The sequence below is a fragment of the Lissotriton helveticus genome, chromosome 6 (genome assembly GCF_964261635.1).
Source record: "Lissotriton helveticus chromosome 6, aLisHel1.1, whole genome shotgun sequence".
In the NCBI taxonomy this organism is placed as follows: domain Eukaryota; kingdom Metazoa; phylum Chordata; class Amphibia; order Caudata; family Salamandridae; genus Lissotriton; species Lissotriton helveticus.
The window spans coordinates 1,406,205,118-1,406,228,541 of record NC_136067.1 but is presented as its reverse complement, the minus strand read 5'-3'; the positions used below and the strand labels follow the sequence as shown (position 1 = coordinate 1,406,228,541).

The following is a 23,424-nucleotide window of genomic DNA, read 5'->3' as shown; positions in this document are numbered from 1 at the left end:
TTTATGTTGCCCCGATTGCCACCTTAGTAGAGAGTCACGGCCTCCGATTGGTGTCTTATGCCGATGACACGCAGTTGGTTATCTCCCTGTCGTGTGCACCCGGTCTTTCGGCGGACATCTTCAGAGCTTGCATGCAAGATCTAGCTGCCTGGATGTCCGCCAATTGTCTCAAGCTCAACGGAGGCAAGACCGAGGTGCTGGTCGTGGGGGGAGGGCAATCGGCGTGGACGTCGGCATGGTGGCCGCCATGCCTAGGTCCAACACCCATTCCGTGCCAGAAAGCAAAGAACTTGGGCATCTGGTTCGATACTGACCTGACCTTTGGCCCCCAGATCAATCGGGTGGTCGGTTCATGTTTCGGGACCCTCAAAAGTCTCAGGAAGGCATTGAAGTTTTTACCTGTGAGAGCCCGTCAAACCCCGGTGCATGCACTAGTCACATCAAAGATGGACTATGGCAATCTTCTCTATTTAGGGACCTTGGAGAAGAATTTGAGCCGCCTACAGATCTTGCAGAATGCCGCTGCCCGACTAGTGCTTAGACTACCCAGAAGAGCCGCATCCTCAGCGGCCCGCCGGTCTTTGCATTGGCTCCCGATCAGAAGCAGGGAAGAATTCAAAGCACTATGCACGTGCCATCGGATCATCAATGGGAGGTCTCCTCTCCCTTTGAAAGGACTGCTGACGTCTTACGAGCCGTCCCGCTCCCTGAGATCTTCCGGCTCAGGACTCCTGGCTATCCCCAAGGTGTCTAGAGCACGGATGGGCGGAAGATCCTTTAGGTACCTTGCAGCTTCTAGATGGAACAAACTACCCATAGCATTGCGATTAGAACCATCAGAACTAATCTTTAGAGCCAAGCTTAAAACTGCACTATTCGCACAGTAAGGTATTCCGCTTCTGTAGGTTCCAGTAAGTATCTGCTCCTCAGCGCGGGGAAACGCCGCTGTGCGTCACCAAGCGCTTTACAAAACCCCCTAAATAGAAAAAATAGACAAATATTCAGTGAGGACCTGTCCTAACAGTTTGGGCTAGATGGTTCCCACTGGAGCAGGGTCAAGCCTGATTTGCATAAGGCTGGGTCCAGTCAGAGGTGGCATGGTAGAAAAAGAACAATGGGTTAGAATACGACCTCAAGCGTCTGCAGTGCTTAGACAAAGTGCAATCTTTCCACACCTTTTGTGAGTTTGATGTTACCTCTGCATATATTCTTAAATACAAACATTTGCAATGAGTAGTGAAATGTAATAAATGCAGGTGGCTCAACTGTCAAGTTTATTACCATGCTACCCAGAAAAGGCTGTGGATGGGTGGAAGAGGAGGACTTCAGGTTATGATATGAATGAGAACTTGTTTACACAACTCAAAAATAAGCACATCTTAAATGCTGCATTGCGAGCATATTGTCTCATGTGGCTAAACTAGGCACATTGGTGAGACGATATACTTTAAAGTTAGGAAGTGTCTCTTGGGCATTGGAAGCAGGTGACGAAAGAAACGCTAATAGCTGAATGTATTTTTAAATGTGTAACTCTCAAAGTATAAGCAAAAACAAATGCCTAATGCAAATAAGCTGACACAGGTATGAGGTGTACCTGACAGTTAAGTATGAGGCTTGCTGACACCGTAAGCAGATGTATGCAGAAATGTTGCAAATAATTCTGAAGGGTAACAAATGGCCTTTGCATTGTTGATAATGATGATGCACATTACAATGTCCTGGAAATCAATAGGAGCCCCCTTCTATGGCAAAATGGATGGCTGATGTATCTAAATGAAACTGATATGAAACAAAAATGTAGCCTTGCCTTTCCCAGCATAGCAAAAAGAAATCACTTCTAACAACTTCAGAAATGGGTGAATCCTTGTCAAAAAACAATGTTGCCAAAAAAAGACCTGATTAACTTTAGGGTACAGGGTTAAACGTCTTTGGAATCACACCACTAACATATAGCCTACTGTCCTCGTAAGCAGTCTGAGTGAGTGGGGGGGGGACAAGATTGTACTACATGGCCTGATCCTCAAACTTCACGCACTCAAGAGTCAGTCATGAAGACTCCTGAACTATTATAGCAGGTCTAGGTAAGAGAGCAACCAAATCCATAAAGTGTAATACGAGAAAAGGTGAGCCTTGTATTGAGAAGTACTTCCCCCTATAGATCACCTATAATCATCCTGAGCAGGAATACCCAGATTCTCCAAGGGGAGGGAAGATATCAGAAGTGAGACAGAGTAAAGTTGGAGCCCTCTCTTGGTCTAACTCTCTTTACCTTCCTCACTATAGTCATTAGTATGGTACTTCAAATACAGAAAAAGAAGATACTTATACTTCAAGCCCACAACAAAGTGGTCATGGCCTCCTTGAACAAAGGAAGCAATTTAAGCCCCTCTAGCTCAGATAACACACTGCTACTTCGTCAGCATATTCGAGATCACAGAAAACATGACATGGACCGATTCACCACTCTTCTGCCCAACAGACAAGTATGTGTCTCTCTTGTAGTGGTTTCTCCTGAGAATACACTGGCATTGTTTCTTTAAAGTTGCAAAAACCCAATAAAGAAATCTCCCAAAGAAAACGCATGAGTCTCTCTTTTCCTATGACCACGGGGGTCTATCTGATATGACTAATGAGAAATATGTAAACTGGTCTTGTCAGCATTTCATCTTTCCAGGACTGACACAATAAATACATGAGTGAAGCTATTGTAATCACTATTATCTGCAGTGCATGAATAACACATTAGGGTTCTACTGCCATACGATGCAGATATGATTAACTGCTGCCCCGCATTCTAATTGACGGGCAGTTGGAGCTAAGCAATCAAATTCATTTATATGACTGACCAGGAAGAGTTGGCAACCATCAGAGTTCTCTGTGCCACTTCCAGTAGTGAATTCCGGGGCATGCTAGGTGTACAAGGTGTGATAGGTGCCCAGACAGTAAATAAACAATTATATTGCACAATTTGCAAAATACAGAGGGATGGGTTCGGTGTATATAACATGTAAAAGTTAACACTGCTCTACTGTCCCAGCGACATTAGATTAAGCAAATCTGATTGTTCAATCTAGGTTTATTCAAAAGCTGCATGAAGGACCAACCAACGGTGGCACAATGCAAGAATGTGTTCTGCACACACCTGAGCAATCATTCAAACTTGTCATTATTCACAAGAAATCTCAAAAACAGCATGTCAGATGGATCCCACTACAGGGTCAGGAAAAACTCATTGGTGCAGAAGTGGGGAATAAAGAAAACATCTGCCTCAAGCCAATAACCTTGGTTGTATTGTGACTTCTAACGTGCCTCAATCACGAGATTTGATTAAGGAGCATACACATGGTGAACATACACAGTAATGCCTGCTCGACCCACACTTAAATAAATTCAGATCCTAAGGCATAACAGACCTACAGAGGTAAGTAACAAAGACGCATGTGCTGGAATACATATTCAAAATGATTGCACAATTAACCCCTTGGCCGCGGTGATAATTCCGCCGCGGCGCTGGGAGGGAGAGGGGCCGCACGGGGCCGCCATGCTTGTGACGGAACCACTCCATCAAGAGCCACGGAGAGGTTCCGTCACGGCCCGCCCGCTTAATAGAACGCGCCGCGCAGGCGCAAAATTGATGCCGCGCAGGTGCGGCGGCCGGGCCGTGACGGAACCATTCCGTCACCAGCACAGCGTGTCCGTGGCTGGTGACTGAGTGGTTCCGTCACCAGCATGGATGTGGTCAAAACACTTATGAATACATACAAAGTATATGTTAGACCTGGCATCTTTTGGAGTGTATACCCTGTTTTTGCTTTCTGTCCTCCTGGTTTTGACTCTGTTTTTGATGGTTTAGTGTCTCGGCGCACTTTCTCACTACTGTCCAGTGTTAAAGTGCAAGTGCTCTTATTGTAAATTGGATTATGAATTAGTGTTTCCATGATTGGCATATTTGATTTAATGGTAAGTCCCTAGTAAAGTTCACTAAGAGTGTCAGGGCCTGCAAATCCAATCCTGCTAGTGGGCTTGCAGCATTGATTGTGCCATCCACACAAGCAGCCTTTCAAAGGGTTCTCAGACCTGCCACTGAGGTGTCTGCGTGCAGTTTATACTGCCATGCCGACTTGCCATGCCCTAACCTTCCCTTTTATTACGTGTGAGTTACCCCTAAGGTGTCCTGGTGTGTGTGACATGTCCTGATGGTGAACTACAGTGTAATTCGGTTTTCACAATTGAAAGACTATCTGTCTCATAGGATAGATTGGGGAATACTTGGTAACATTTCATGAGTATATCTTCCCATTGGAATAAGATAGAGAGCTGGACTTTAGTATGCCTCAACTCAGAATGTAGAAATGCATCTTTTAGTAAAGATGATTTTTAGATGCTGTGTTTGAAAATACCACTTTTAGAAAGTAGGTATTTTTTTTGCTTAGCCATCCTGTGTACCCCTTTTGGGTTGTGGATTGACTGGCTTTGAAGTGACAGGGGCTGGGGATGCGCATTCTTTTCAGACAGCCACTGGGGTGGTCGAGGTGTGTCCTGCCTTTCCTTGATGAGTCAGGGTGAGGCTGAATAGACATGGGCTGCATTTAGAGTAGCGGGAGGAGATTTCCTTGCACGTGAATGGGCCTGGTCTGCTTTGGAATGCTGTCTTTGCCTCCAGCTGGGAAGCTGGGCCAGAGAGGACCAAACTGGTCTGGACTGAGCACAGGCACTCTCAGCCCAAGAAAACAAAGAGAAACTGATTGTAAATATTGGGTCCCAGACCTCAGAACTTTAGAACTTGCTTGGAACCTGCCAAGAATAAGAGTGGGAAGAACTGCTAGGAGGAGTACTGCCCAGTTGCTGTGTTGTTGCTTTGTTGGGTTGGCCTGCAGTTTCTGCTTCTGCCTTGGGCAGTGAAAAGGACTGGACTGAACTTTCTTCACTTGTCGCTGAGTATTTCCAAGGGGTTGAAATAGAGCTTGCCTCCTGTTCAGAAAGTCTAAGGGACAGCAAAGTCTTCACTTACCTCTGGGTACCGCCTCTGGAACCGTGAGTTTCAGTTGCCACAGAGGGGGGAAGCAGCCATCACCGACACCACTCTGGACTCTGTGTCCTGAAGGCAGCGCAGAGGGCACGGCCGCACTTCGCACCGCAACCCTGGTCTGACCGAGGACTGGCTCCGCCACCGAGCCGCTGCTTGCACCGCGACCTGTGGGCGCTTCACTCCGCCGCCCTGGTTTCACTGACTACGTCACTGCCTGCTGACCTTGACACCCGAGACTCCACCGTGGTTTGTGGGCATCGCTCGGAAGTTGCATGACACCACCCCATCCACACCGCAATCTGGGCTGGCTGAAGCCAGCTCCTATCAACCAGCACTGCCACTTGTACCGTGACCTGTCATAACCACCACGAGCACCGCCTCACTCCGCACCGCAGTCCTGATTTCATCGATGCCGCTGGACAACCGCCACCGAGCCGTTGCCTGCACCGTGACTTGAGGGCACCGCACGCCGCACCACTACGCTACACACCGCAACCGCGATGGTTGCCATGACCGGCATGCACCGGCGCAGTCTGCCGGAATCCAAGGTACTGTTTACGAGTCTGCTAATAATAACGCCGGTCCGCACTGACGTGGTCAGCCGGAACTGTTGAACTCTGCTTTTGTTCAGCACCGCGGTAGCACCGGGTGGAGCTACCGGCTACAAGGAACTGCATTTTCTTTTTTTGATAATCAACTTTATTTGGCATTTAAAACAACATACAGAGTTCATTGGGTGCAGCACGGTCAAATCACACAGCAAATTATTACAGATAAATCGGGTCTTCCAATGCCAGTCCATACCTGGGTTCATAGGGGCAAACAGAAAGAGGCATAGGTCATATACTATAGCTTCGATCATGGTGGCATCAGATTGAACCATTTCACCCAAACCTTATGAAACATTTCCATTGCTCCCCTCGCCTCAAATAGGACCTCCTCCTGGGCCCCGCACCAGTCAACCCCCCTCCTCCACCTCCCCACTGCAGGCGGCACAGGTCGCGACCAATGGCTTGCTATGTCCCTTTTGGTTACTGCCAGCGCAGTCCCGAGGAGGCGCTTATCCGCCCCGGAACCATCCAGGCCATCAAAGACCCCCAAGAGCAGCCGTAGTGGCTCGTGAGGAACCTCCCACCCCAAGGCTCGTGTGAGCTCCTGTTCCACTCCCCTCCAAAACCATGCCAGCCTAGGACAAAGCCACACCACAAGATAAAAATCAGCTGGTGCGAAACCGCACCTTGCGCATTCCAGGGTGGGTCGCAGGCGGGCTCGATAAAGGCGGTCGGGGGAGAGGTAGGCCGCGTGGAGGTAGTAAATCTGGACCAGACGGAGTTTGGCTGAGGTGGTCAGGGTTCTGTGCGCCATAAGGGCATATCTCCAGTCCGCCTCCTCCAGGGGCCCCACCCACCCCTCCCAGCGAGTGCGCAGCATGTCCAGGGATGTGGGCCGTTATTAACTAAGGAGCGGTAGATGCGGGATATCCCTCCCCAGATTCCCCATCATCACCTGGGCCTCTAGTGGACTGAATTCCGGGAGGGGGACTGGGAGTGGGAGGTGGGTCTGGAGCGGGTGGCGTAGTTGCAAGTACCTAAAGTATTGAGTGTGGGAGAGGGCATGGTTCCGCTGCAGGTCCGCGAAGGCCTGGATGTGGTCACCTACCCAGACGTCCCCCAGGACCGAGACGTCCACCAGATCCCACCGGCGGAAGCCACCCAATGCCGCCACTTCTCTAAGCCAGGTGCCATGCCACAGTGGTGTTTGTCTAGTGAGCTTACAGTCCCAGCCCATGTGGCGCAGAGCAGCCCTCCATGCCGTGAAGACCGTTCTAGTGATGGATGCCATAGATTGCGGAACAGGGCTGCCATACAAGAGGGCCTGGATTTGGGGAAAATCCATTTCCTCGAGCTCCACCCGGTAAGCTGGGTCGGACCAGCCGTCCACGTACCAATCATGAATAATGAGGAGCTTAGAGGCAATGTAGTAGAGGAAGAGATGAGTCACCCCCAGTCCCCCATCATAGGGGGGGATACGGGTGTGAGCCAAAGACATGCGCGGGCGACCATTCCCCCATAGAAATCGGGTCAGGTGTCCATCAAGCTCACGGAACCAGGCGCGGGGAATGGGGATGGAAGTGTTCTGTAGGACATAAAGAAAGCGCGGGAGGGCCATCATTTTAAACCATGCACTTTTCCCTAGGGGATTAAGTGGGAGTGTCTGCCATTGTTTAAGATCGGCCTTCGTTCGGGCAACCAAGGGGGCGATGTTCAGTGCACACTCAAGCTCCGGCAACAGGGTCACCCATATCCCAAGATATTTGATTGAATGATGCCGCAGAGGGATGTCTGACTGCCAGTCAAAGCAATCTCTTGACGGGTGCAGTGGGACCAGTGTAGACTTGGCGGCGTTAAGTCGGAGGCCGGAGACCTTTCGGAAGGCCGCGAGGGTTAGCAAGCTCCTGGGGCCCGAGGTCGCTGGATCAGCCAGGTACAGAACCACGTCGTCAGCATAGAGGGCAATTTTATCAATGTGGTTCTCATTCCACGCCCACCCCCGGACAAGGGGGTCATGGCGAACGATCACGGCCAGGGGCTCCATCGCAAGCGCGAACAAAAGGGGCAAGAGTGGACACCCCTGGCGCGTGCCTCTGCAAATTGGAAAGGCCTCGGGGAGCACCCCATTCACCAGAACTCGGGCTCGGGGACTGGCGTAGAGGGCACCGACAAAACGGCGGAAGCTAGGACCAAAACCCATTTCCGCCAGGACATCCTGCAGGTAGTCCCAGCTCACTGGGTCGAAGGCCTTCTCTAAGTCCAGGAAGAGGAGGGCCAGATAGGGGGAGAGTCGAGCGCGGTGAGCCAAGGCCAAGTGGAGGTGTCTGATGCAGTGGAGGGTGCCTCTGGCGGGCATGAAGCCACACTGGTCTGGATGTACCAGGTCTGACAAGAGAGGTTTAAGCCTCTGGGCTAATATAGTGGCATAAAGTTTGATCTCCGAATAGATAAGGGAGATCGGGCGGTAGTCCGCACAGTCCGTGGAGGGCGGATGGGTCTTGGGAATGACCACTATTGTGGCCTGGTCGGATTCAGAGGGAAAGGAGCCAGTGTCAGCCACATGACAAAAAAGGGCCAAGAGGTGAGGGGCAAGGGTGTCTCGGAAGGCGGCATAGTACTCCTGCGGGAACCCGTCAGGGTCAGGCGTCTTGCCAGAATGTAGGAGGGGAATGGCCTCAAGCAACTCCCCTAAAGTGAAGGGGCGATCCAAGGCCTCCCTGGACTCCCGCGGGAGAGAGGGCAGCCGGGCGCCCGTCTCCTCCAGCAGGGCAGCCAGGGAAGCCTCAGCCAGTTGCCTCGCATAGAGGGCCGTGTAGAAGCGTGCAAAGACGCCTGCTATGGCCTTCGAAGTCGTCCGCAGGGAGCCGTCCCGTGCCCGGACCTCTGGGATGATACAGTGGACTCTGGGGTAGGACACTAGATTGTGGAGGAGCTTGCCATTTTTGTCGCCCCATCCGTAGATCCGCACCACAGAGGAGCGCCAGAGCATCTGGGCCGAGTCCAGGGAAATCTGCCGGATTTCTTCGCGGATCAGCGCGAGCTGCCTGGCAGGGTCTACGCGATCGAGGAGTGTTTGGTCCTCCTCCATCCGCGCTGCCCTGGACTCTAGCTCAACGAGACGGGCCAGCCGGTCCGCCCGCTTAGCATGCACAAGCCCTCTCGCCACCCCGCAGATCACGGCCTTGCCAGCCTCCCATAGGGTACCAGGCAACGGAACCGATCCCTCATTAGCCGAAAAATAATGAATCAATTCCTGCTCCAGCGAGTCCACCAGCTCTGGGTCCTGAAGGAACCAGGCGTTAAGACGCCACACCGCACGCGGGCCCACCTAGGGCGAACCAAGGCGGAGGAAGACGGCAGAATGGTCAGATAGCCCTCGGGGTAAAATAGCCAACCCGGAGACCAAGTGGCAGTCATTGGCCGGGAGAAGGAGAAGGTCGATACGGGACTGGGTATGGTGAGCGGCCGATGTGTGGGTGAACTGCACCTTGCGGGGATTCCAAACTCGCCACGCATCGCACAACCCCAGGGCAGAGGCCATCCCGACAGGGCCAAGGCCGAGGCAGTCCGAGTCGCGGAGGGGGTCCCGGTCGTGTCACAAGAAGGGTTTAACATGGCGTTAACGTCCCCTCCCACCACCGTCAAGCCCCTCGGAAGGGCGGAAATGATTCCCGTGAGGCATCGGAATGTGTCGTGGGGAGAAGAGCAGACGGGACGTACAGGCTCAGGATGTTCAAGGGGCACCCCTCCAACACACCCGAGACCACCACAAAGCGACCCTGGGGATCAGTGTCGGCCCTAGTCAAGGTGAATGGCAGACCTCTTCGAAGGAGAATGGCCACCCCCCCGGGACCCACGAACGAACCCAGAGTGCCAAACCATCGCGAACCCACAGCGGGCCAAGAAATTGCACTGTGTGCCTAGGAGATGGGTCTCCTGGAGTAGGAGGATGTCCGCCGCGTGGCGGTGCGCCGCCCGGAGGATGGCCGCACGTTTAATGCGATCTAGGAGGCCATTGATATTCCAGGAGAGGACGTGGAGGGGTTTAGTCGGAGCATAGGCCATTAGGGGGGACGGGAGCAATGGGGCAGCCATGAGCTCCTAGAGGAGGGTCCAAGAAGGGGGAGAAGGGCCGCACCCCACAGGGCCAGGAGGAGCCGGGTCAAGAGTGGCATACAAAGCATGGACGCCAGGGGCCAACGGGAAAGGGGGGGGCGCCGCCCGCAGCGACCCCCGTGGCGGCCCGTGGGCGGCCAAAAAATACAAACCATGTGAAAAGGAGGACTAGCATTCAAACCGAGACCATTCAACTGCAGTGTGCTCGGAAAGAGAGCTGCAACTCGCCACTCGTGAGTGGCAACAACACAGGCCATGCAACGGCACACCAAAATCAGGACAGAGGGCGGCCGTAAGCGGCCAAAAACAATAACAACCAGCTAATGGGAGTCAACGGACTCCCTACCTACCCATACCCCCCAACACCCCCCACCCTATACTTCAAAACAGGAAGCATCTGTCGCCCTAAATGCAATCCCACAACAGAAAACACCCCAATCAGGGGACGGGTGCTAATCTAAAATGGTTAGCTAAGGGTAGGAACTACGGTCAAGGAACCAATAGGGAGGACCCCCCTCCATGGTGCAGGATACAAACCAACAGTGCCAAGCAAGAAACATCACAGTGTAAATTAAAGAGTAAGACGGATGACAGTCTGAGAACAGGTCTGCGTCTCTGGGGCGGTGCAGGGAGGATCTCATACCCCCAGTCGCCTGGCCGGAGGAGTGAGTCAGGTAAGAAGAGCATCATGAGAGTGGCACAGTGCAGATCTCATGCGAGACCCTCCTTAGGTCGCTCAATCTCCAAGCGTCAGGCCAAATCCCGAGGGGACGTTTCCAGCATGTCGATCCCTCGGGCGACCATGGACAGAGAGATAGCACAAAACCAGGTTCAGGCTTCCGCCTCTTGTGAAGAGTCCCGGATCACCGGGCTGCCGGATAAGTTCAAGTCCGATCCAGATTGGTGAAGGTCCGTGCCGGGGATCAAGGGCTCACCCCCGGCGGTCTCGGTGGAGGGCCTCGCCGCCGGGGGATCACCTCGATTCGGGGGAAGAGGAGAAGATGATCGCCGCCCAGTCCCTTCAGGCGAGGTCGAGGCATCATGGCGTCGGCGGCCCGTCTGCGGGACCTAGTCAGGCGCCGCCGTGGCTTGGGCTCCCCGCGGCCCGAGCGGGCGGCAGGTCCCCGGGAGGGGGAAGGCATCCCTGTAGATTTAAGTGGCCTCTCCTCCATGAGCCAGGTCCAGGCGGCCTGCGGGGTATCAAAGAAGAAGGATTGATCTTGGAAGAGGACCTTGAGCCGTGCAGGGAATAGGAGACCGTATCTCATGCCCAGCGCCCGCAGCTTCTTTTTAACTTCATCATAGGATTTCCTTTGGGACTGGACTTCCCTCGAATAATCTGGGAAGATCATGATCGTGGAGTTCTGAAACTTCAGGGGACCCAAGTCTCTGGCCACACCCAGGATGGTGTCCCGGTCCCGGAAATTAAAGATGCGGAGGATGAACAGCCGGGCAGGACCCCCCCGGGGGGGGGTTTGGGTGCTAAGGAGCGATGGGCCCGCTCAATGGCGAACCGGGGGGAAAGTTTCTCTGACGGCATCCAGGAGCGGAACCAGGATTCCAAGAAATCGGCCACCGGGCCCTTCTCCACCCCCTCCGGAAATCCAATGAGGCGGAGGTTGTTCCGTCGGGCACGGTTTCCGCATCCTCCGCCCTGCGATGGAGGTCAGACGTCAGGGTTTGAAGGCGGGCCACTTGGGTCTTGAGGGTGGCGAGGTCATCCTCCGTCGAGGATATACGGGACTGCGCTTCAGAGATGCGCGCCGTGGCATTCCTGAGATCTTGCCGGATGAGGGCGACATCAACCCGTACCTCCCCAATCTTAGTCTCCACCGACGTCTGGGAGGCGCTGATAGCTTGGAGGATGGTCGATAAGTCTCCCCCCTCCGCCCCGGAGGGAGAAGGGGGTCCTGCGCCGGGGCCAGGGTCTGTCCTAGTGAATTGGTCCATACGGAGTTGAGTGGAAGGAACCGAGGGCTGTGTGTTGTTCCCCCTTACCATGGCTCCTCCAGGGGAATCGGGCCAAGGGAGCCGGCGTCGCAGGTGCAGGTGGTCAGAACACACGATCTCCCGATGGGCGCAGGAGGTCAGCTCTTGGGGTAGTACAGGCCGAGACAGGGGACCACCCCCGGGCCCCGGGTTCCCCCTCAGTGCGGGAGGGAGGACACGGAGGGCTGAGGATCAGAGGGGAGAGTCTAGAGGGAATCTGCCGCGTCTCGGGTGTAGGGAGGTAATCCAGTGGGGGGGGGGGGAGCACTCCAGGGGCTGCTCCGGGCACAATGTCGCAGGGCGCTGGGCTTAGCCCCAGCCACGAGAAGGCAGGACAGGGGTCGGGCGGCTCCCTCACCAGTCCACAGGTTGCACTCTTAAGGCAGGTGGCGAGATGGCATGGGGAGACTCAGTGGAAGGCCGCTCAGGACGGGCCTTCAATCAGGAGCAGAGGAGGGGGCCTAGGGCCGCACGGCTGTCCAGCGCAGGGTGGCTGAGGATCGCAGGGAAGGCCAGACCAGGTCGTAAGGCAGAGGGTCCCAGACCAGTTCTCCCAGGATGGGGAGGCACAGAGGGCAATCCCGGTGACAGGCGCAGTGCGGGGGATGCAGGGACAGGCGGTCTCCCAGCCCTCACACCAGTTCACGGGCGAGACCGCCAGGGACACCAACCCCTTCCCTGCCCCCTCCTCACCTCACTCTCCTCGTGGTCAGGTCAATCGAGTGGGTCCGCAGTGGTGCGTTCCAGCGCAGGCGTCCACTGATCAGGGCAGTCAGGAGTGCCCAGAGGCTAGGGCCAGGCAGGGCCTCACTCCTGTGCAGATCGGCGTGTTGCAGGGAGAGGGGCAGGAGCAGCCAACCCCAAACACCCCCTCAAGCCGAATCCGGCCGCGTCACCACCGAGGACAGCGTGTGACGGCACTATCCCTCAGCGGCTCCGCCAGGGCATCAACAAGGGCTCATCCTCCAGGCCCATCGCCGGATCACTGACCTCCGCCCCCACAGGAGATCACCAAATCCAGGCGGGGGGGCCCCCAGTGCATGGAGCAGCCCCCGCATGCGTAGGCGTCCCACCGCAGTTTCGGGCAGCCGCGAGCCCCACGCGGCAGTCCAAGACCACCTCCGAACCGGCGGCAGACACAGGGCAGCAGGCGGATCCCAACGGGGCCCGCTTCCACTCTGCCAGGCCCTGGGATCCGCGGGAGTCCTTACTTTGGGCGGTTGGGTGTATGGATGGCACCCCCGGAACCGCAAACGGGGCAAGCCACCCTGCCGACGATCTAGGGCTCACCAGGGCACGCGCACGGGTCCGAAACTGAGCAGCCGCAGCCGCAGCCGCGGCTCAAAGTCACCGCGGCCCTCGCCTGGGGGCCGCCATTTTGTCTGGCGCGCGGCCCGGAGAGGCGGAGTAGGCTAGAGCGGTGTACGGCCTCCGGCAGGGGCCGCAAACGGCACCGGAGGATGCCGCAGGAGTAGGTGTGTGCCTGGGCGGCGGCAGAGATCGCAAATGGTGGCTGCTGGCATGGGTAAAGGACAGATGAGGGTCCGGAGCGCACTTAAAGTGCGACCGCCATCTTGACGTCCTTGGCCACGCCCCCCAGGAACTGCATTTTAAAGTAATTTTTCCAAAGTTTATCTATTTGATTACTGCATGTTGGTCATTTATCGCTTTGGTCTTGTTTGCATGGATAAATATTGCTTTTTCTTCCAAAACTTGTGTGGTCCTTGTGAAGTGTTTTCACTGTATTACTGTTGGTTATGTGCAAATGCTTTACACACTGCTTCTGAGCTAAGCCTGACTGCTCGTGCCAAGCTACCAATGGGGTAAGCAGGTTTTATTTTTTTAGGAGTGTATTTCCCTTATCCTGACTAGAAAGAAGAGCCTCTATTTGGACAAACGTGCAAACGATTGCGAAATAGAGACCCCCATTTCTAACAGTATACTTGGAAGAAATCACTTCAAGATACTTAACACAGCCCAGACAAGAAGAAATTGTGAGACTTGGTGGTGAATGCAGCTATGGCACTGTAAGGTGTAACAGGTAAAGTGAACTGCACTTTGGTGCCAGCAAAGGCTGTTTGATGTTGGAGTTATGCCAAATCTGAATTACAAGATATAATTTTAAGATGTTTCTGTAAAGGAAGTGGTTTTACCCACAGCTCTGAATCAGGCAGAGGAAAGTTCCAAGGGCAACTATTAACTTCCCACTTCCATGCCTTGGGTTATATTTTAAAGTTGGCTGAATTGAATTAAGGTTGTTATCAGAATCCAGAAATCTGGAAGTGATACATGATTTACCAATGAGAAAAAGGGTAGTGAACCAAGATTTTATGATGATGTACCCGGTTCAGGAATGCAGGCAGCCGAACGCTCTGCAGTTCTATCCTATAGGGCATCCTGTCTGAACTGGACATTGGCATGGTGACTGACATTATGCCATTTGCTCATCACAGAGCAGTCACATTCAGAATTGGGAGGTATTACTTCAGGAGGCTGTGACGAGTGGCTCCTATACCCGGGTGTAGTCGGTGTCTCCGACAAGCCTAAATAAATGCTTGAATCTCTACAGGGTACTAAATTTAGTGGGTGAATTGCCCACACAAAAAAAGTTTTAAGACTTCTCTTTTTCCACCAATGCCATTTTTCTCACGACCTTTTTAAATGGTGTTTCTTGTGTACAACCACCATTGACAGTGGTGGATAGGCTCCAAAACCCCCTCCTATCTTACCAATATATCAAGTGCTACAGTTTTCTCACCCCTAAGAACAATAAATGCCTGATCAAATAGATTGGTGATCATAGAGTAGGTACAGCTAGCAATTAATTTTCAAGAGTTGTGCAGTCCAGACACATTTATGCATCAGCGGTCTTCAGACTTTTTAATGACATGCCACCCATGTTAAAAAAAAAAACAAATCATCAGGGCCCTAAAACGACCAACATTTTTGACCATCATTCCATACCACTGGCAGCTTTAAACATATTTACAAACTGCATTGTATTTAGTTACCACTTTAGCCACGGCTCATCCACTATGGCAGAGAAGCGTTGCCCCCTGCCAGCTGTCTCAAAACGGCAGGAAAGAAAAAAAGACCCAATAATAAACATGTTTTATCATCATTTTATTTTTCCCTTCCTGCCGAGTCTTTGAAGGCAGGACCATGGGGGACAAAAGGCGCAGGAGGACTGGTAATGCACTGTGATCAGTGCGCATGCGGTTTGACAGGCTGTCTCAGGCCGGCCAAACCCAGCTGCAATGCTGGGTTGGAGACAGCAGGCACAGGCTCCCAGTCTCCGTGGGAGGCAAATCCTTGGTCCTCAGGCCAATCCTGACGCTGCTCTCATAACATGAAAGCAGCAGCAGGATTTCCTGCAGTGGAGTCTGGGAGCCTGTGCCTGCGAGAAGAGGAGCAGAACAGCGCAATGCGTCCATCTGCAGGTTTGTTTTTTTATTTATGTGATGTTTTATTCTGTCCCCCCCACCCCCACCAGCCACTACCTTATCACTTAGAAACTGCAATAAAATACACGACTACCAACATGCTATGACCACTTTGGTCACTTTAAGGTAGAAAAGTATCCAAAGTGTGATCTTTGATCAGAAATGAGGGGGGGAGGTATTTTTAAGGTTATTCGGACCTGCCCTTTCAATACCTATTCCCTGTAAAGACATGAGTGACACAAGATAATAGAATGACTCATTACAGAGGGACTCTCTGTCACTCCTTTTCATTGAAAATGCAGCACTGTTTTAAGCACGATGCACCTCTTGGCCAGTGCCTGGCATCCCCCTCCATAAACTCAAGAGGTCATCATAGGTTTCCCAGGGGAGGCCACTACCCTAGTTTGAAGACCTCTCGCATATAAACAAGTTGTTATGTTGTTTGTGATTGCAGATAAAAACTAATTTACAGACTACCAGTTTTGAGAAATACTTTTACATAAACTAATTATTCAAACTTTTTACGATGAAATTGCATTTACCATTTGTTAGAAACAAATTCACTTTTTTATTACCTTTTACAATCCTTTTTATTTTTAAAAATGTGTAAATGCTATTAATCTTGAAAATGGATTCAGTTGTTTTTCCAACTTCTAATTTTTGCCCCCTCCACATTCTGTCTACATTCTGTTACTTTTAACTCCATTTCAGTATTTTCTTCTCCCATGCGTAAAATTAGTTCATTTTCTTCCTCCCTCATAGTCCTCCTTCTCTCAACTTATTTTCCTTTTTGGGGGGACCCTTCTGTACTCCTGTTCCTTCTCTTAATCATTTCTCTACCCTTTCTTCCTCTATCTTTGTCTATTTACCTTTTTTCAGCTTCATTATTGAAACTAAGTTTCCTAAAAGGGGTTCCCTTCAAAGTATTGATTTTAGTTATTTTAAAAACAAGATTTTGATGTTAGAAACGGGACCCCCGGCCGGCCAATGCTCACGCCAAGGTCAGTCAGGGATCGCCATTTCTAAGTCAGGGCAAGGGAGTTACACACCAAGACAACCCCTGCTCACCCTCTAGGTAACGTGACGCGAGCAGCAAGGCTAATCTCTGAGGCGATGTGTAAAGCGTTTGCGCGCGCACCCCAGCGACAACACCCTAGGCCCACCACAAAGGAAACTCCACACAAGGTTATATCAAAAATAGCCTTTGTATTATAATAATAAAACACATTAGATAACACACACACTTTACAATGTGCCAACAGGCACGGGCAAGATTTACAAGGGATTATGTACAGGACAGGGCCACCTGGACCACTGTCAGGGGTATGCACTTTTTAGAAATAATACTTGTAGGTATAACACTTAGCACATAAACATATAATGACTGTAACACAAAAATAGTAAATGTAGCATACAACCAGTAACGACTGGTAAAGGGTAAATACCTCCTACGCCACCCTAACCACTGTAGGGAAATCACGCAGGGAACTAGGACCTTATCATCAGGACCTATGGAAGGAAAACCATCACCTAAGCAAGTCACATTTAGCAAAGGGAAGGAAACCTAAAATAATCACCTAAGCAAGTCACATTTAGCAAAGGCAATAAAACATCAACATTCCTCTAAGCAGGTCACTTTTAGCAAAGGGAAATAAAAGCATAAGGAATCACCTAAGCAGGTCTCTTTTAGCAAAGGTAATACATAAACAATCCTCTAAGCAGGTCACTTTTTAGCAAAGGGGATAAAACATAAACAATTACCTAAGCAGGTCACTTTTAGCAAAGGTAACAACAAACATTCCTCTAAGCAGGTCACTTTTAGCAAAGGGGAATAAAACATAAAGAATCACCTAAGCAGGTCACTTTTAGCAAAGGTAATAACAAACATTCCTCTAAGCAGGTCACTTTTAGCAAAGGGGAATAAAACACAAAGAATCACCTAAGCAGGTCACTTTTAGCAAAGGTAATAACAAACAATTGCACATGAAACATTAAAACACATTCAGAGGTGCAGGTAGAACATTTGCGCAGGAATCACATAAGCAGTAAATCATAAATTGCGCAGGGTGCACGTAGCACCACACTAGAAATGTCCCTCAGGCCCACTGGCCTCGCAAGGGCTGGAATGCCCTGAGTCTCAATGTCAGGGGAGGCTGCGCAGGCAGCCAAGACACAAAGCCTAAACGTAGCAACTGTCCACTAAGTGCTGGACAGTTGTAAATAGGGCTGGGCAACGTTGGAGCCTCGTGGGCTCAAGAACAATGAATGGCACCCAAGAGCCTCTCTGGGGCTCTAGAACAAATGTGGGCGCTGTGAGCCTTCTCTGGGCTCTGTAGAACACCTGGCAAAACAAATAGACACTTAAAGAGCATCAGCGCTCTAAACAATAACTGGCACCCAAGCCTCTCTTAGGGCTCACGAACAATATGGGCGCTGAGCCTCTCGGGGCTCGAAATATACAAATGGCCCCCAGGAGCCTCGGGGCTCCTAATCACAATTGCGGCTTCGTTGGAGTCCCTCACGGGGGACTCAGAACAAATGAAAGCCCCCAGAGCCGCGTGGCTCTAAATCAAATGAACGCCCCCTTTGAAGCCCTCGTGGCTTCACTCTAGAAGCTAGCGCGAGCTCGCGCTACCGGGCAGAGGGGGGGCGGACACCGACAATGTGTCCCGGCGCCCCTCCCTTCCTGACACTCACCGGCTGTCTGGGGCTGCAGGACGGCTCCTCGGCGACTCTGCTGGGGCCGCGGGCGGGGCTCCCCTTCACTCGGGAGCCTCGCAAGGACTTGGCAGGCTGCTTCCTGCTTCTCTCTCTCCTCCCCCGATGACGCGGCGGGAGGCTCGGCCGGCTGGGCCAATCCCAGCGCGGCCGGTCGATGACGTCAGCGGCTGCTTCCACTCGGCCCGGGCTGCGGCGGTGATCACGGGCAATGCCGGGTGGGCACCAGCCTTCAAATTAAATAAAACGGGGCAATGCCGGGTGGGCACCGGCCTCCAAATTAAAATATAAAGCGAGGTGGGCACTCGCTTGGCCTGGCAAAGCGCTCCCAAGCGCTATAAGGGAAATAAAGCGCTTCTGGCGCTATAATCAAAATAAAGCGCACCCAGCGCTTGGGGGCATGAAATAAAGCGCTCTCTAGCGCTAAGAGCAAAAGCAAAGCCCCAGCAAGGTCTGGAGGCAGGCAGGGGGGGCAAGGCTGGGCCCAGAGCCAGCACACTGGGTCTCCAGGCAGGGAGACAGTCCAAGTGGCGGTCCTCCTGGCCCCAGCAGCAGCAACAGCCCCCTCTGGCAAGGATCCAAAAGCAGAACAACCTCTGCGGGGACACAGCCCCATTTTTATACTAAGAAATCCTTTGTTTCAGGGTGCAGGGTGGGGGGAAAACCAGTTGCAGCTGGCTTGGGAGTACCCTTGATGGCCCAACCACCCCTTTCATTCACTGGGGAGGCTTGGGTCGTTAGACAAACCACAGGGGGGCGGAGCCAGCATTGTGTGGGGAAAAACCCAGCTCATCCAGGACCCAGGTGCACTCCTCCCACACATCACTCATGCTGATCTCACACTCACCACCGGGCAGACCCATCCAGACTTCCTGGAGCCTGGCATGCCAGCCAGCTCCAGCCAATCACGCTCCAGCACCCTCACTGCACACATACATCAATGTCCAGAAGTAGCACTTCCCAACTAGACACATACATGCCGCATACACCATCTCGCTGCATTCATTCTCACGAGTTCACATATACCAAACTCGAGCCTGCACTTCCCACGCATCAGGAACTAACATGGACACACACATTCCCAATGCATTCCTATGGGAGGGCAGGCCAGCCATACTACACGAACGCACTTTCACTCTGGGACACAGGGAAAAAGTGCGCAGAGACCCAAAAATCACTACACAGGGTCACAAAATAAAAGCAAAAAGATTAGGGGTGAACCTGCCCTGCGGGCCAAGTCCAACAAAAACCAAAAAAAATCATGTTTCATTGTTCTTGTTTGTTTCTAATAATAAAGACCAAACTTTATTTCTTTTGATTTCTTTTTTAAAACATGGGGGTTTGACTATGTGGGGTCTCAAAAATGAGTTTCTATTATTTTCTTTTTCTAATAATGTATATAATGCAATTTATACATTTGGCTAGAACCCACCAAGAAGTCTAAAAATGGCTATAAAGCTATAATAAGGCTATTGAGTCGAAGGCTATTCTAAAGACCTTTCCATCAAAGTCATTTATTTCAATGAATTAAAACCATAATGTTTTACACAGCTAGACCAATATAAAAGGACACATTCATTAAATGTGAACAACTTATTTCTAGCATTAAATTATAATTTAGAACAATTTCCATTTAAAATGCAAAGGCTAAAATTATATAAAAAGTTGATGCTTGCATGTTAGCATATTCATCACAATCAGCTCCAATGAAATAGCTTTATAGGCCTGTATAAAGTCCTTTCCTCTTCCTGCCTTTGTCTATGTTAAAGTACAAGCGTGTTCGTGCAAAATCACCTTGAGGCTGAAAAGTAATTAATTAAAACAACACAGTGCCCTTCCCATTCCACCTATTTCAATATGTTATACTGAGATATGTGTTTAAGGTCTCTTAAAGTGCATTATTGTGATAGCATTAAACCCGGGTACTTCTAAAGGTGTAGACGTCATGTTAAATACTTAACAGACTACGTAAAATTCATCAGACCCCTTGCTGTCAATACCTGTCCCGCTTTAAGTCACATTTTTATAAAAGCCGCTATTATTCCAATGCCTTTTCATAAATGTTTTCTATTTTCTCTCTTTCTATTTTGCCCAATATTGGGTAGGGAACCTGAAAGTCATTATTCTGTACAATGTAAAGAAAAATCTGAGAGAACTGTTTATAGAGCGACCCAATACCCATTTTGGGAAATTGCACATTTGCATACTGTTTGCCAATAGCAGTTAACCTGGACATTACCAGATCTAAATTCAAAAATACTTTGGATTACACCCTGTTATGTAAATTCTCAAACAGCTAAAAATCGGTGTATCATTAGGGACTAGACTGTGGGGATAACCACAGTGCCTTTTGCCAACTTAGAGCAAAGACTGAATGTCTTACATTTTTACAAACTATGTCAATTTATCTAGGACCCGACTCTTTCTCATCACCCACATCTAACAGAACCATATTTGCCAATGTGGAGATCCTATCTCCATCTCTCCAACATCATTAAAATACTTTAATGACAGGGTCAAACCATATTCATTCTGCTAGTGACTTGATCACAACGGTGAATAATAATGAGTAATCAAAACAACCTTGTCTTACTTGGTTCTCCTAGTGGATAGTTTGTGCACATTGTCCATTGACCCTCACATTACTAAATCAGCCAGAATAGCATCTTTACTATTGCTGGAAATTTTGGTCCAGAAGTAATTTTTAATAGAACTTGAACCACAAATTGCAATTTTGCATCCGGAATCAAAGGTCAACTCATCCTACAGTAATACGTGTGAGTGTGCCCTCCATATGGTCAGAAATTCTAGTGAGCTTAATTACTACTTTATATGTAACCTAGCAGCAATTTTTTTCACAAACCTATGTCATTATGGAGGAACGAAGGACATTATTACTTCTAGAAAGCTATTTGTTAGTGACTTGACCTAAAAGATTTATTTTTCTTATCGATCAAAGATCGTGGCCTATATGAAGCACATTTGACTGTAGACAGCCCACTCTTATGTATGACCATTTTAGGTCACTTGACGTATGTCTCCTGTAGATGAAATCTCTTATCCCTACACTCTAAGAACATTTCTACCATATGCACAAACAAATCCCAACACGTTCCTTTTAAATAATCCAACAGAAACAACATTATGACCCAAGGTCTTGCTGGCATGTTCATGTTTTAATGGGAATTTAAGTTTATGAAAGGTGACGTTGACTCTCTAGAGTTTTTCTTTCATCGTCAGATATCATCTTCAATTGCAAGTTCACAAGTAGGCATCTGAAGATATGCTGTGATGTAAAGCAACAAGCACCACGGTCAGCCATGTCCCTTTTTTGCTGAGGATCACCAATTATCTTTATAGGGACTCTGTACATGGCATCCCTTCTTTCAGTTAAGTCTCCCATGAAAGGAGTCCCCTGTTTTATACAGTCTCATATATCATCCCTATTTTTGGCACCCTTTGGTCATACTATGGGACTGCACAGAAAAATTGTCCTCAGTAGAATTCAATGACTAAAGTCTGAATTCCACCTTTATTCTGCACCTTTCCTTCACGTCCTCTTCTATTGCGCTCTTGCTGTACTTCACTTCTTTATGTTGTTTCTATGGTAATTTAGGAACTTCTCTTTACAGGTAAGAGCTCATTTCCCTATGGAGTTAAAGGAGCAAAGAAATCCAGTAGGATTTTGTTCTTAACGAAAAAACGATTGCGTCACTCTCCTGTAATGTTGACTTGTATCCCAATTAAATTCTATAAGAGACATGACATAATTAAATCCAGTCTTCCATTCCCTTGAATCTACATTCTAATGAATAATTCACATCATAGTTTCAATCTGATTAAAAACAAGGCCAACACAGCAGCAAAATCTGCTATTCCAAATCACCCATTACTTCATAATTCAAAGTATTTGTTGTCCAATGTAGAACCTTCCTCAATGGAAAAATATGTATGTGAAACTGATGTCAGGTTCAGCTGCAATACCAAATACACAAGGATACAATTTTGTTTTTTTTAGCAGCGTTCTTAATGGCATATTTGACTACCCCAATATGATTTACTTATTTCTTCATCTCATTCATTTCAGTTTCAGAATCCACCACTCGGTCAGCTTGCATATTATCCTCGAGGACCAACTTAAGTGTGGTTAGGGAGTGCAGTATATATTTAACCCACAGTGGTTACATTTTTTCCTTCACATCCATGAAAGGTTGCATTCATTTCTCAAACATGTATGTGCGCTCTGGGTATCTTGTACTAGTTCTGAAGTAATTGTCCCTTTTGCTATGCAAATGGCCCAAAAAAATGGCCAAAAAAGTGAAAACTGCAAATGAGGGCTTTACACAAAGGTTAACAAACCTGTGCATAATGTGCTCCTTCCACTATAAAAAAGAAATAGAACTTATTTATCCCACTCCAAATAGCATCATTTTTCAAGGATTATTACTTAAGTGCTCTTTGGCATTTTAGACCCTTAACTCAAAGTCTTACACGTTCTTGAATCTTTTTTTACGGCAATGGAATGAATTCTTCTCCAGGTGTTCTCCTTTCAAAACATTTAGTAGACAAGGTAGTAGACCAGCCTTACATCTGTTCTGATTCTCTATTTTCATCTCTATCAAATCAGATTCCTTGATTGCTGGTAAGAAATGCTTAGAATGCATTTTCTAATTGCTTAGCGCTCTGTAGCTTATTCCATCCATGTATTTCCCTTCAGAAGCGTAAAGAGTGAGGGTGCACACCTTTGTTTCTTTGTGGTATGTCTCTGGTCCAAGGAAAATTTTCATTATTCGGGTCGCTGCCCTCTTCTTTTTAAACCTGCACCTAGTCTCTCTGTAGCATGACCCTACATCTACGCACCCAGTCACCCAGTTTACAACATCAAATATCTTCAGTTAGTACAGGACATGTTCAAAATGTACTCCAAGAGTTCTAGTCGAGTAAAGAAGAGTTTGCATTGAAACACCAATTTCCTGTGGTGTTATGATAGGTATTCTCCCTGAATTAAATTTCAAAGCTGCTTGGCACAGCAAGAATGGCCAAAGAAGGCTGCGACACATGTCTGAGCAATATAAATCAAACGGTGGGATTTCTACATTTTATTATTGTCACCGTGTGGACTCTTCCTACTTTTGATGCATATGCTGCTGTTGTTTTTCTATATCTTGGGCATTTATATAGGGCTTGGGACAGTGCTTCCCTTCTGGTTTTGTGTCAAAAGGACCACATTTCCGTCTGGTGCTCCACTCTCCTCGTCAAGGCCAAGTGCTGGTCATGTGGCACCTCAAGGGGGGTGCAGCTGTTTGAAGTCCCTAGCATCCCCATACCACAAGGATGGTGTCTAATTTACAATTTGGTGCCATACGAGAATAACAATAACGAGCATTTGCGAATGTAATAGAGTTCTCCATTTTTCAAACCTCTACCCGAAATCCAGGCAATAGCAAAAACATGTGTCTTCCGTTTTGGTGCGATATACTAAGCACAACACAGCTAGTACACACCTGGATCAGTTGTTCTCTTCTTGGAGTCCACCTGAACTTTAATGTATTAAAACATTGTGCCAAAGTGACCATGT

The 23,424-nt window shown here is 49.6% G+C and overlaps 1 protein-coding gene across 4 annotated transcripts in view; it reads right to left on the bottom strand.

The window, feature by feature from the left end:
- MAP7 (microtubule associated protein 7) overlaps positions 1-23,424 on the bottom strand; it is a 1,007,524-nt gene that overhangs the window by 119,319 nt on the left and 864,781 nt on the right. The window lies entirely within an intron of this gene.